The sequence below is a fragment of the Agrilus planipennis genome, unplaced genomic scaffold (assembly GCF_000699045.2).
Source record: "Agrilus planipennis isolate EAB-ADULT unplaced genomic scaffold, Apla_2.0 scaffold169, whole genome shotgun sequence".
Lineage (NCBI taxonomy): Eukaryota > Metazoa > Arthropoda > Insecta > Coleoptera > Buprestidae > Agrilus > Agrilus planipennis.
The window spans coordinates 209,554-220,955 of record NW_020438936.1 but is presented as its reverse complement, the minus strand read 5'-3'; the positions used below and the strand labels follow the sequence as shown (position 1 = coordinate 220,955).

The 11,402-nt window shown below is 35.6% G+C and overlaps 1 protein-coding gene across 2 annotated transcripts in view; it reads right to left on the bottom strand.

Annotated features, from left to right (window-relative positions):
* LOC108739418 (zinc finger homeobox protein 3) overlaps positions 1 to 11,402 on the bottom strand; it is a 339,092-nt gene that overhangs the window by 306,072 nt on the left and 21,618 nt on the right. The window lies entirely within an intron of this gene.

Below are 11,402 nucleotides of genomic sequence, written 5' to 3'. Positions count from 1 at the left end.
AGGCGTCTTGTTCAGCGTGCTGTCAAACCTACACTAGCAAGGAGATCGGGCTGAAACTATAGCTACAAGCTATCCAAGGATGGTACTATAGAATGTCACCTCAAGGTAGGCCTAGTGGCGTCATCTCTTGGTTAGGCCGGAAACTTATCAATCCACCCTCGTATACTATCCATATTACACTTGAAATATGTTTCTTTATAATACATGTATCATTTCCATTTTCAATGCATTTAAAAATAAAAATTCATTTGGAATTTCCCTAAATTTTCCAATTAGGGCTTTCCCTACCGGGTCCCAGATGGGGAAAGCGTTACATGTCCAATAGGAAACCAGTTGGGTATCCCATTTGGGTCCCCATTTCAATTTGGGAAAACCCAATCGGGACCCAACCGGTTCCCAAAAATAAATTCTACTCGGGTAGGTACCGGATGCAATTGGGAACCCGGCAAACGACTAATTTCTAGTAAGGTACCTGGGTCGAATACGGCTACCTTAAGGTTTAACATCAATTTTTTCGTATTGCTTAAATTTTGAGGTTACTTATCCTTTTTTATTTCGTACTGTATTTACCCAGGTATGATATTACAGGACAAAGAAAACAATATGTAAATAGTGAACATAAACAATTATTTTTTAATAACTGGGAAAGTTGCCATATTTACGATAGTGTAGTTAAATATGGCCATGTATAGTGATCACATTAACGACATAAATTGAACATGTAGGCAATTTCTATTTTTAAGTGGTTTTGATCTTTAAAATAAAATACATTTTTAGAATCTGAAACTGATATAATTTGAACAAATTAAACACTAAAAAAAATAACAAAATCATAATACTAACAAAATGAACAAATAACACGAATAAAATCAAGCACAAATTATTTTTAAATTTAACATTAATAACTAGAAAATAATAACACAGTAAATAATATTGTGGCTCACAATACTTCTTGACGCACTTGAGAAGTATACATGAAGTAAAGGGTATCTAACATCGCTTAATCGTATAATACGAGATGCTAGCTCCTATTCTTCCTGAGCATAAGTAGTGGTTTTCTTTCCAATTTAAATTTTTCATATTTTTTGTCTATCAGATATCTTCGGAGAGTTCTTCTAGGAAGCATCAAAAAATCCCATAAGGAAAATATGGCCACTAAGATACTAAAATAAATAAGTTAAAAAATATGCATGGGTATTTCATCTACGCTTGCTGATAGCTAAATTAAAATAAATACTTTCACTACAATCTAATTATAATATGAGAAATTCATAAAAACTTACGATTGAAAATTTATAACAGCGACGCGACTTTTCCGTTGAACTGATAATGGCGGACTGGCGGGAACGCAGGGCAAGTTACAACTACCCCATTCCATTATGTTCACATACACTATCTAACACGAATACTTACGAATACGAATACAGCGGTATTTTTTTATGGAAAGGGATATGGCCATATTTTCCGGCTGGCCATATTCGACCCAGGTACCTTAGGTATTGTTTATATTACCACTCATTTTAGTATCTAACTTCGCCCCCTTGCCCCTTGGTTCCTGTTTCAATATAAGAGATTGTGTTTTAGAGTTTCGAATTTGGTAGGTCAGCCAATTTTAGGATTAATTCGATAATTTACGCAAAATAATAATAATAGCGCTCGACGCCTTGCTCTAAATTCCTAATCGGTTGATGTTGGCGGTTAGCGACGTGACGCGATGCGACCATCGCAACCTTCCATCCATCCATCCATCCATCCGACTATCCATCGTTAACGACTTGCGGATTTTCAGGCCACTTCTAATGTTTATATTTCCATGCATTTGCGTGGCGAACAATCGCACGGCTGCGGTGGCGGCTGGCTATGCCGCGAAAATTTATTTCCTCGGTCATGATCGATTGTCAGACGGACGCGGACGGGCACATCTCCGCGACTGACGATTTAAATTCAAGGCCCCCGACATTATGCATAATTCGCTCGTTAGATGCTACGATCGCGAAACGTTGTATAATATCAATGGAAGGGCCAGTTTTCGTCTCTTTTTTTGTTTTACTTTCTTAATTTCCTTCTTTATCGCTCGCTACCGCGAATATTTTTATAGCTGTCAATAACTGTTTGGGTTGTTTAAGTACCTAAACAAACTGAATAAAAAACCTCCGTCGATGGATGGTTTTTAAATCGCACCAAGGATTCCATGGGGTAATTTGAAACTGTACCTACTGCTTTCTTGTTCTATTATCTATCTGAAAAATTCCAAATTGCCACAAGGTGTAACAGAAATAAGTGTCGAGCTTTGGAGAGTGAAAACTAGATAGATGTCTACCGAATAGCGTAGTACGATAAACACTCTGCAGCTACAAGTAAACTTACCAATAGAGGTAAGGATGTTTGGGAGGTATGTCAAAATGCTACGAGACAAATAAAAATTTAGAAGAACGTTCCTCGTTCAATGCTAAAACTCCTGTAAAAATTACAAATCGATTCACTAAATCGTTAAAATGTTATTGAAATTTTAAAAAATTGTAATTTTACACGTCATTTTATGGAGATTCGTTAACCGAACAGATTAAATTTATTTTTATTAACAGAAAAAAAGCTACTAGAAATTTCAAACTTTTATAATAAGTAACTTGAATCTGAGAATCACTTAAGGGTAAGGTTATTCAAATTCACTAAATGGTTATCGAGGAAAAAATTAAAAATTAGCTGAAAATCTCGTTTTTACTTGATAATATAATGATAGTATTTATAATTGTCTGAAATAAATGCAATTTTAAAGTTTTAATTATTATTTAAACATATTAAAAAGTTTTACGCTCATTATTAATAAAGATTGAAACTAAATATTTTTTTGTTTCGAAGTTGAAATCAAGGCATATTCACTGCCAATAGTCAGTTAAAAATTTTCCATATTATTCGTTATTTTTTATTTTATTCAAAGCTTTTGGTCAAATTCCAAATTTTCTCTCAAACCGTATACTTTTTTTTAGTATAGATAGTATTTATTTACCTCATGATATGCTGCAAAACCTAATTAATCACGAATATCTAATTTTATGTACGCTTGACTTCGATTGTACCTCCCAAACATCCTTAAGTAAGTCTCAAACAATTTCGCATCACACATTTACCGAAAAGAGCTGGATACGGACTGGATCGGAGGTGGAAGGACTTCCGAAGAAGCCCGTCGGCGAAACATTAGGAAGCAACTTCAACACACAACGACCTTTAGACACGAGATATTCTACCAAATTATAATTCTTAGGAGTTGTAATAACAAAACAAAACTACGGTAGCGAGAGATCTCTTAGGTAGTGACCTTAAGAAGCTATTTCGATGTTCATTCGTTTTAGACTTAAGTATACATAAGCCAATGTTTAATTGTTTTTCTTTTTCTTGATCGAACTTTCTGTTTCCGCTACTTTCGAAATTATCTAGTAAAAAGAAAAAATTAAGTACGACCTCGAGAAAAAGAAAACTCTTGAAGGGGTGCTTTAGGAATGTAAATGGTTTTTTATTTCGAAATTAGCAGAGATGAGTATTTGATCGATAATAGAAAAACTCGAATTGTATTCGCATTTAACCCGTGAGTGAATGAGTAACCTTTCGCTTTTATATAAACATTCAGATGTAATTATCTATATATGTATGAAACACTGATACTTTTAATAGTGGTTGTATTCAAAGATTAATGTGAAAATTCATTTTCCATTTATACCAACTATAAATTACCTTTAATATTTGGTAATTACATATAAAGCGTATTTGGAAATTAGAGAAGAAAGAACAGCTACAAGATTGAATGAAAGTAGTAAGCACCAAAGGAGTAAATGATGACGTTCACAACTATTTTGAGGGTACGAACCTACCTGTTGCAACACAACAATGTTACAATCTGAAATAACGGGTGGTAAAAATAAGCATGAACGTAGCTAGAGATTTTTTGCTAGGGGAACGCGATATTTTTAAGTTTAGCTTTTTTTCTTTAAATGGTTAATAAAATACATAATAACATTTTGTAATGGGATAGTCACGTATGCATGAGGTTTAGAATGTTTACGTCATGGAGTTATTGAGTTTAAAAGATTAGGTTGTAAAGTTACTCGATTTAAAAAGCATAGGTTTAATGAGTTTGGTTTCTGTTTTTAAACTTTGTGCCGATATTGTGACTCGTCAGACCCTTTTCCCAAGAGGGGGGGGGGTAAGGAGAAATATTCTCTATATCGTAGTAACTACAACCGTAGTGTTTCATATATTACCTCGTTCAAACTATTGCTGTCTTGCTCACGCTTAACGTGTATTCCTTCTATTTGCGCAGCTTTTTACAAGGTCACAACTCTAACTATTTGAAGCGAGTTGTAAACGCTAGAACTCCAAGTAATTGCTACGTATGGTTGCAGTTACTACAACATAGGGAGTATTTCCGTTCATAGTCACCTCCCAATTTATTTTACGTGAACAATTTTTTAATTGTAATGTTTATAAATAGTAGGTAGATATCTACTAAAATTCACAACATATGAATGTACATTTTACGATTTGTTTTTTTTTTCGGATATTATAATAATGTGACTGGCATTAAAAACGTATTCACCTTCAACAAAATTCCTTTCTCCAGGGTTTGTGTTGGCCCAACCACCTATTGCGCTAATACTAATAGTTTCATATAATTTTAAATTCCCGATATTTTTATGTTACGGTTTTTATTAAAGGATAAACATAGGATCAAATTTTATTTTAGGGTTTTGTAAAAATATTTAGTGTTTTAAAGGGGTTTGGACGTTAAAACAGTTTGAGAACTGCTACTGTATAGGTAGGTATGTTTTACAACTACAAACATTTCTCAATTAATTCACGGAATCGTTGTTAGAAACGGCAGACGTTGAAGGAATCCGTCAAAATGCGGAAAGAGATCACAAGTGCATTCGAAATAATAAGCTCTGTCTATAAATAGATGAAGAAGATAAAGGACATTTCAAAGTTGGAAGAAACACGAGCGAGGAAGTGCGTTCGAATCGTGTAATAATGTGAATAAACGAAATCGCGCTTCTTAAAACAACAACAACGAAGATCGAAATAACACGAAAACGTCGAGTCGCTCATGCGAAATTCTAGAATTAAAAGTTATTGTTGTGTCAAGTCGGTGCTCAAATCCATGCAATCATCAGTATAATTAACTCGAGAATTTCTGAAAAACTGTTTACATATGCGCGTCCGAGCGTTATAATTACAGCTTTTGGCAAGGTTGCAACTATTCTAATGAGAAAGGCTACGACGCTCGAAATTAACACGAATGCACGTTTCCCGTCGAATTATTGCCACCGACACCATACGACACACATACATACATTTCGTCACTTTATTTGCTCGTTTTATTAGGCGAAATATAGTTTACGCGGAAACGAACAGCTTCTCATTCGTCTTTTCATCGCGCATAAAACACATCAGTTTATTGTTCTTCCTTTTCTTCCTGTGTATTCTAGAGCGAGTTCTTGCTGTCGTCTCTTATTTAGTATATGTAGATGCACCTTTGAAATAATAAGGAATTCATGAAATTACTATCATACTTTGATGATGTATCAATACCAAGAAAACTAGAGAAACGAGAAATAACAATAACCTCATCACGAATCATCATCATCATCATAAGGTCGTCAGTCCTATGATTGGTTGGACACGCACCTCCACACCTAAGCTGATCTTCGCATTTCCTTAAAGCTAGAACATCCCATATCCTTAACTATTTGCGAACAGTAATCTAATCTACGTCTGCCTCTACCTCTCCTAACTTCTGTCTCTGAGTAGACCTTCATGCCTGAGAAGGTACCCTACTAACCTATTTCGCCTATTTTTTATTGACTTCCATAGAGCCCTCTGTTCATTTACCCTGGAAGTCAGTAAGACATAGGCTTGATAGGTTGATAGAACACCTTCGGTATGAAGGGGTAGGTATTAGTTAGAGACATATTAGAAGCAGAAACAGAAGTTAAGAGGAGAGGAGGTAGACCTCTTACTGTTCACAATTAGTTAAGGATCTGGGATGTTCTAGTTTTAGGCAAATGTTAAGATTTAATCAAGATATGAAAAAGTGGAGGTGTGTGTCAATTCAGTGTTACAACTGACGATCCTATGATGATGAAGCTACTGAACGGCTACAATGTACTGTTACAGGAATCTATATTACACAATTTTGAGATTGTGGAGAGATGAAGCAAAATATTTATAAGGAATCCTAGACAGTCTGAAAAAAAGTACCCATGTTTCAATAAGGACGAAGAAAGTATTTTACAATCTATAACATGTATTTCCATAATTAACATTAGGATAGTACACTGCACTACAGAATTATATAGATAACTTACAATCTTAGAGAAAAGACTGAAGGGGACTCGCAAGATACTAATGGTCCATTAAGGAACAAGTCAGAAGATCAATCGGTAGAGGCCCTCAGATTCCAGAGGAACATGATGCTTCACTCAGGCAAGCTGGTCTCTAAGTTTACCACAAGTTTTGAAGATTGTCAACGCCTTCCTTCTGCAGAATTCAACCGATTTTGCCTGTGACTCCTTTGATGAATGGCAGATGTACTGCGGACTTTCGCTCTTCTTTGGTGGTCTTATTTCCATATCACATCACGGTTCCAGTATCCATTAGAAATGAATGTGTCAGTAACAAAACGAAGTTCAAAAATTTTAGCTCGCAAATAGAAGTTGATCAAATGCGCCAGATCTAATGAGACATCTGTTGATGTGGATTGACTTCCAGTGAACAGTCCTAAGGTGCCATCTGATCAACAAGACACCATAAAATCTAGGAAAGCCAGTTATCGTTTGTGTCCTCGCTTCATTGTAAACTTTATGCTTTGATGATGTGAGTTGAGAATTTGTAGGAACTCTAGCCGAAGTTTTCGGACTCGGAGAGGATGTCGTTTAGTGAAATTGACATTGAAATTCAAGGTTGTTCGAAGGTCCTATAATTTATTTTTGTATTGGTGGCTCCCCAGGCGAGATATTCAGGTGGGTAATTAAAAGTGGGACACTTATACAGCCAAACTAGTGATGACTGCAAGTCAAGTCACTATTTATCCAGAAGTTGTATATAAGATCCAAACAGGATAACGCTAATGCCTAAGAAGTTTTCTAAAAACTTGATAGGTAATTTAAAACACTGTTTTAATAAATCAATAAAATCACCTGCGGTCTATAAGTTGATTTATGATATTGGACTGCGTTCTCCCATCACTCTGTCGCTTCATTTTCGGTGCCACTTTGCATGTACTAAAACAACTTTTTCGTCTTTCTTTCAAAAGGTTTTTCTTTTATTGACCACATATTCACCGTTCAACTGTCGCGTATTCAAGTGTCTGATTACGGATGACCATTTTGATACAGGAAGTTAGACTGTAGGTATATGAATTAAAGGGTAAACCAAGCAAGCTTAAGCAAGTAAAGTTTACGTTGAAAGGGCGTTTTTGTTGTAAAGGATATTGCAATAGAATGTTACAATTGTACTTTACATTTAGGTTCCATTTCGAACGCATATAAATATAATTTTTTATTGGGATCCGTCAAATGGGAGGAGCCTACAAACATGGCGCCGATTAGGGAAAATTTATCGTAGTTCCTATAGTGTACCGTGCAATATCCAAGTTTTTAAATTACGATAAAATGTATTGACACAATATGTGATTGGGCTGACACAAAGCCTCGGAAAGGAAATTTCGTTGAAAGTGAGAGTGTTTATTCGGAAATAACAAATCCGGAAGCTAGCCTTCAAATTCCGTCAAGTTTACTGCCTACTTTTTACAAACTTCGGATTTAAAAAGTGATTCACGTTATATAATTGGTGAGGTGATTCTGGGTGATTTAAGCAATATCATATCAATGACTTGCACGTGCAAAGTCGATTTAAGAGAACGTTGCAAACACATTATTGCAACTTTGTTGTATTGCAGCAGCTAGGTTCTTAACCTTAAAATACTTATATCGTATCATTAGAATTGTGTTAAATCAATTACACAGGAATAAATAATTTCTCACTTTATAATTTTAGTATGATTCTAGTTTTAAATATTAAGGTTATGGCTGATGGTAAACACTTGCTGAAATATAATCATGTGCATTAAAATGATGTGAACAAATTTTTATTCCGGAATTCACTTCTTTGATTTCATCTACTGCTTTCATTCAAGCTTGACTCAGTTTACTTTTTTCCCTAATTTTCCGAATTTATTTTTTACATATATAAAACGGTTAGTTTTTATTGGAAAGTAGTTAATGTAGATGAAGAGTGAAGATCTATGTCTGAAGTGCTTTTGCAGCTTTTCACTAAACATATTAACTTTTTATTTGATTAAACTTTAAAAGAAAACTTCGTCGACTCCATCATCAAAAAAATTTTTACTTTTTTAACGTGTTTTATTATTTTCATAAACAATTTTACAATTTGCGTGCACAGTTCCTATGAAAATTTTTCCCTCATTCGAGTTATAAATTTTGCCACCAGATGGTGTATACTCATTTGACGGATGCCAATAATGAATAATTGAATATGCAGCATAGAAATAATGTCTCCTATTTTACATTCAAAGTACTTACAATAGAAATAAAAACTGTTGTTGGTGCACGTTTTAAATGACGTTCTCATTCCTGGCTACATAATGTTTGTTCGTTTTTGTACTAAGAAAATTAGTTTTCCATTGTTAGCGGTGCCTTTTAATTTAAAAGAGAAATTTCCCTTTTTCATTCTTGCTAAAACATTCACATTTCCTTGGTACAAAGGAGTTTTTCAATGTTAGAAAAAGAGACCCCTTTGTGAGTAAAAGCATTGCGTTCTTACAGGCCACGTAAAGGTAATTAGAATGGCGTGACCGGCGAGTGATTAAAACATAAATTACAACCGGCAGGAAATTATTTTTGACGTGTTCGCTTTGGGGTTGTAAAATCAAATGCGCAAACCGTACACACAGTGAACGCGACCGATGCAGTACGTACATGTGAGAAACAAAGAGTGTTTTTATACGCAAACAGGTCAAACACTGTCCTCCGTCTTGACTGACTTATGTAAATACGAGACCGGGTAATTTTCATCGATTACGGTGAAATATGCACGGAACGCGACGCAGTTTCGGCTAGTTGTATGACGGGCTTGGTACAATTGCAGCCAGCCTTTGCTCTCACTAATGTGGGGCAGTGTGGAGTGATTAATAATAGCATGAGTATGATTAGTCTATGTTTGACCCTGTGACTTATTAATCTCTGATATCTTCTAAGATATTCATTTTAATGATATGCTGTAAAGGGCAATTTTGATCAACATATATTGGGCAACGTATGTAATGTTTTTAATTGGACAAGGAATAATAATAACCCATAATTTTTTTATAATGGTATGGAAGGGAAGGAAAAGTAGGGAAAGAGCGAACATAAAAATAGGAGACGAAAAATTAGAAGAAGTGGCCGATTTTAGGTATCTAGGAAGTCAAATAAGTCAGGACGGAAGGAGTACTAGGGATATAAAGCAAAGGATAGCGCAGGGTCGAGTCGTCTTCAATAAAAAGAAGTCACATCTATGCTCGCGAACGGTTAATTTAGAAATTCGAAAAAGGTTGTTAAAGGTGTGTTTAGATACCAAAACTAGAAACCTTAACCTTTGGGTGTTTCATTCCCACCAGCCAGTAATGCTTGGTGGACGGGCAGTCCCTCCGGACTACGCCGGAAGATACGGCGGAAGGCCCTCTTCAGCCTGCATTCAGGAATCGTGGGAATGGGTGGGTGGTGGTTCGGGTGAGAAAGATGAGACGGACGAAATGAAGACAGAAGAGAGTGAAAGATTATCTGTGGAATATTACTGCCTCAGCATTTGCCTAAGTGATCCAAGGAAACCACAGAAAAACTTGGACCAAGGCAGACGGACCCGGAATCGAACCGGCGTCCTCCCGAATGCTAAGCAATGATCTACACCTCTTGGCCATGCCGCTCGGTTCAAAACTAGAACAACCCACATCCTTAACTGTTTGCGAATGGTAACCTAATCGAGGTCTACCTCTACTCCTCTTAAGTCCCATTTCTGCCTCTTATATGTCTCTGACTAGACCTTCATGCGTGAGAAGGTGTCCTACCAATCTATTTCGCCTATTTCTTATTGACAACCATGGAGTCCTCTGTTCTCATATTCTTTCTAACACGTCTTTATTTCTAACCTTCTCTATCAACAGCATCCTCATCATTCGCCTGTAACACCACATTTCGAACGCTTTTAACCTTTTCTTTTACGCCGCGCCCACTGTCCATATTTCGCACCCTTACGGCGCCGCACTCCAAACATACACCTTTAACAATCTTTTTGGAATTTCTAAATTAACCGTTCGCAAGCTTTTGACAATGTTAAATATATTTAAAAATGTAGGGATGAAATATACAGATAGCAGACTGATGTACACTTTGTATAAGGGCAATAGGCAGTTACAGAACTTGAGCAGCAACGTATAAAAGTAAATATTAGGAAGGCAGTCAGACAGGGATGCACACTGTCACTGTTAGTTTTTAATCTATACACCTAAAACAAAAATACTGGAATGTAAGGGAAGAAAAAGTATGAAAAAAGCGAAAAATTAGAGGAGTTCGCTGATGGATTTAGGAAGTTATATGGATATACTTTAAGATGTTTTAGGATAGGAATGAGCGAAGGTGAGGGTGTCCAACCAGTCTTAGGGCTTACGACCCCATGGTGTTGATAGTGATGATAAATACGTCTGATGTGAACGTGCACACATTAGGTTAAATATGTATTACTATCTAAATAGAAATTTTAATAATAAGTTCAGTTTTTTTAAAATATTTTTGTTGTCGAGAATCGATAGTTTTGTGTTCTTCTCTGAGATTGGTTTAGTTTTGTTTCGACAACCATTTACACTTTTACGTTAATACTATCACTTCCGTTAATGAGGCGCAGGTGTACCTAATCCTAGAAGCGAGTTACTGCAGTTGATATGTAGTGAGTCGTATGGAGTACACGGATTTGCTTGCATGCCGTAGACCTCCTGGATAACTGCGATTATAATTAAAGGTTGCGCGTTCATTTACTCATTGAATTTTTCATGCTTGTTCTTTAGAACGTTCCCGCACACCTTCAAACAGCACATACAAACAACGTTCTTTTGTAATGTAAAGGTTAAGAATGCACGTAAGTATTTAACTTTCTTATTCTCATAATTATTTCTCGCTTTAATATTTTCTTTTTATTTATTTTGAGATAAATAAATGAATCGATGCTTGTTTCAATAATTTTGAAATTGAAAAGTAAACAAGTACATTTTTCAATTGACGCTGCTGAATTGCTATTTTTGATGAACAACAATTTGGCGAAAACTTATGCTTTCAAAGCTGTCACTACGAAGAATGTGT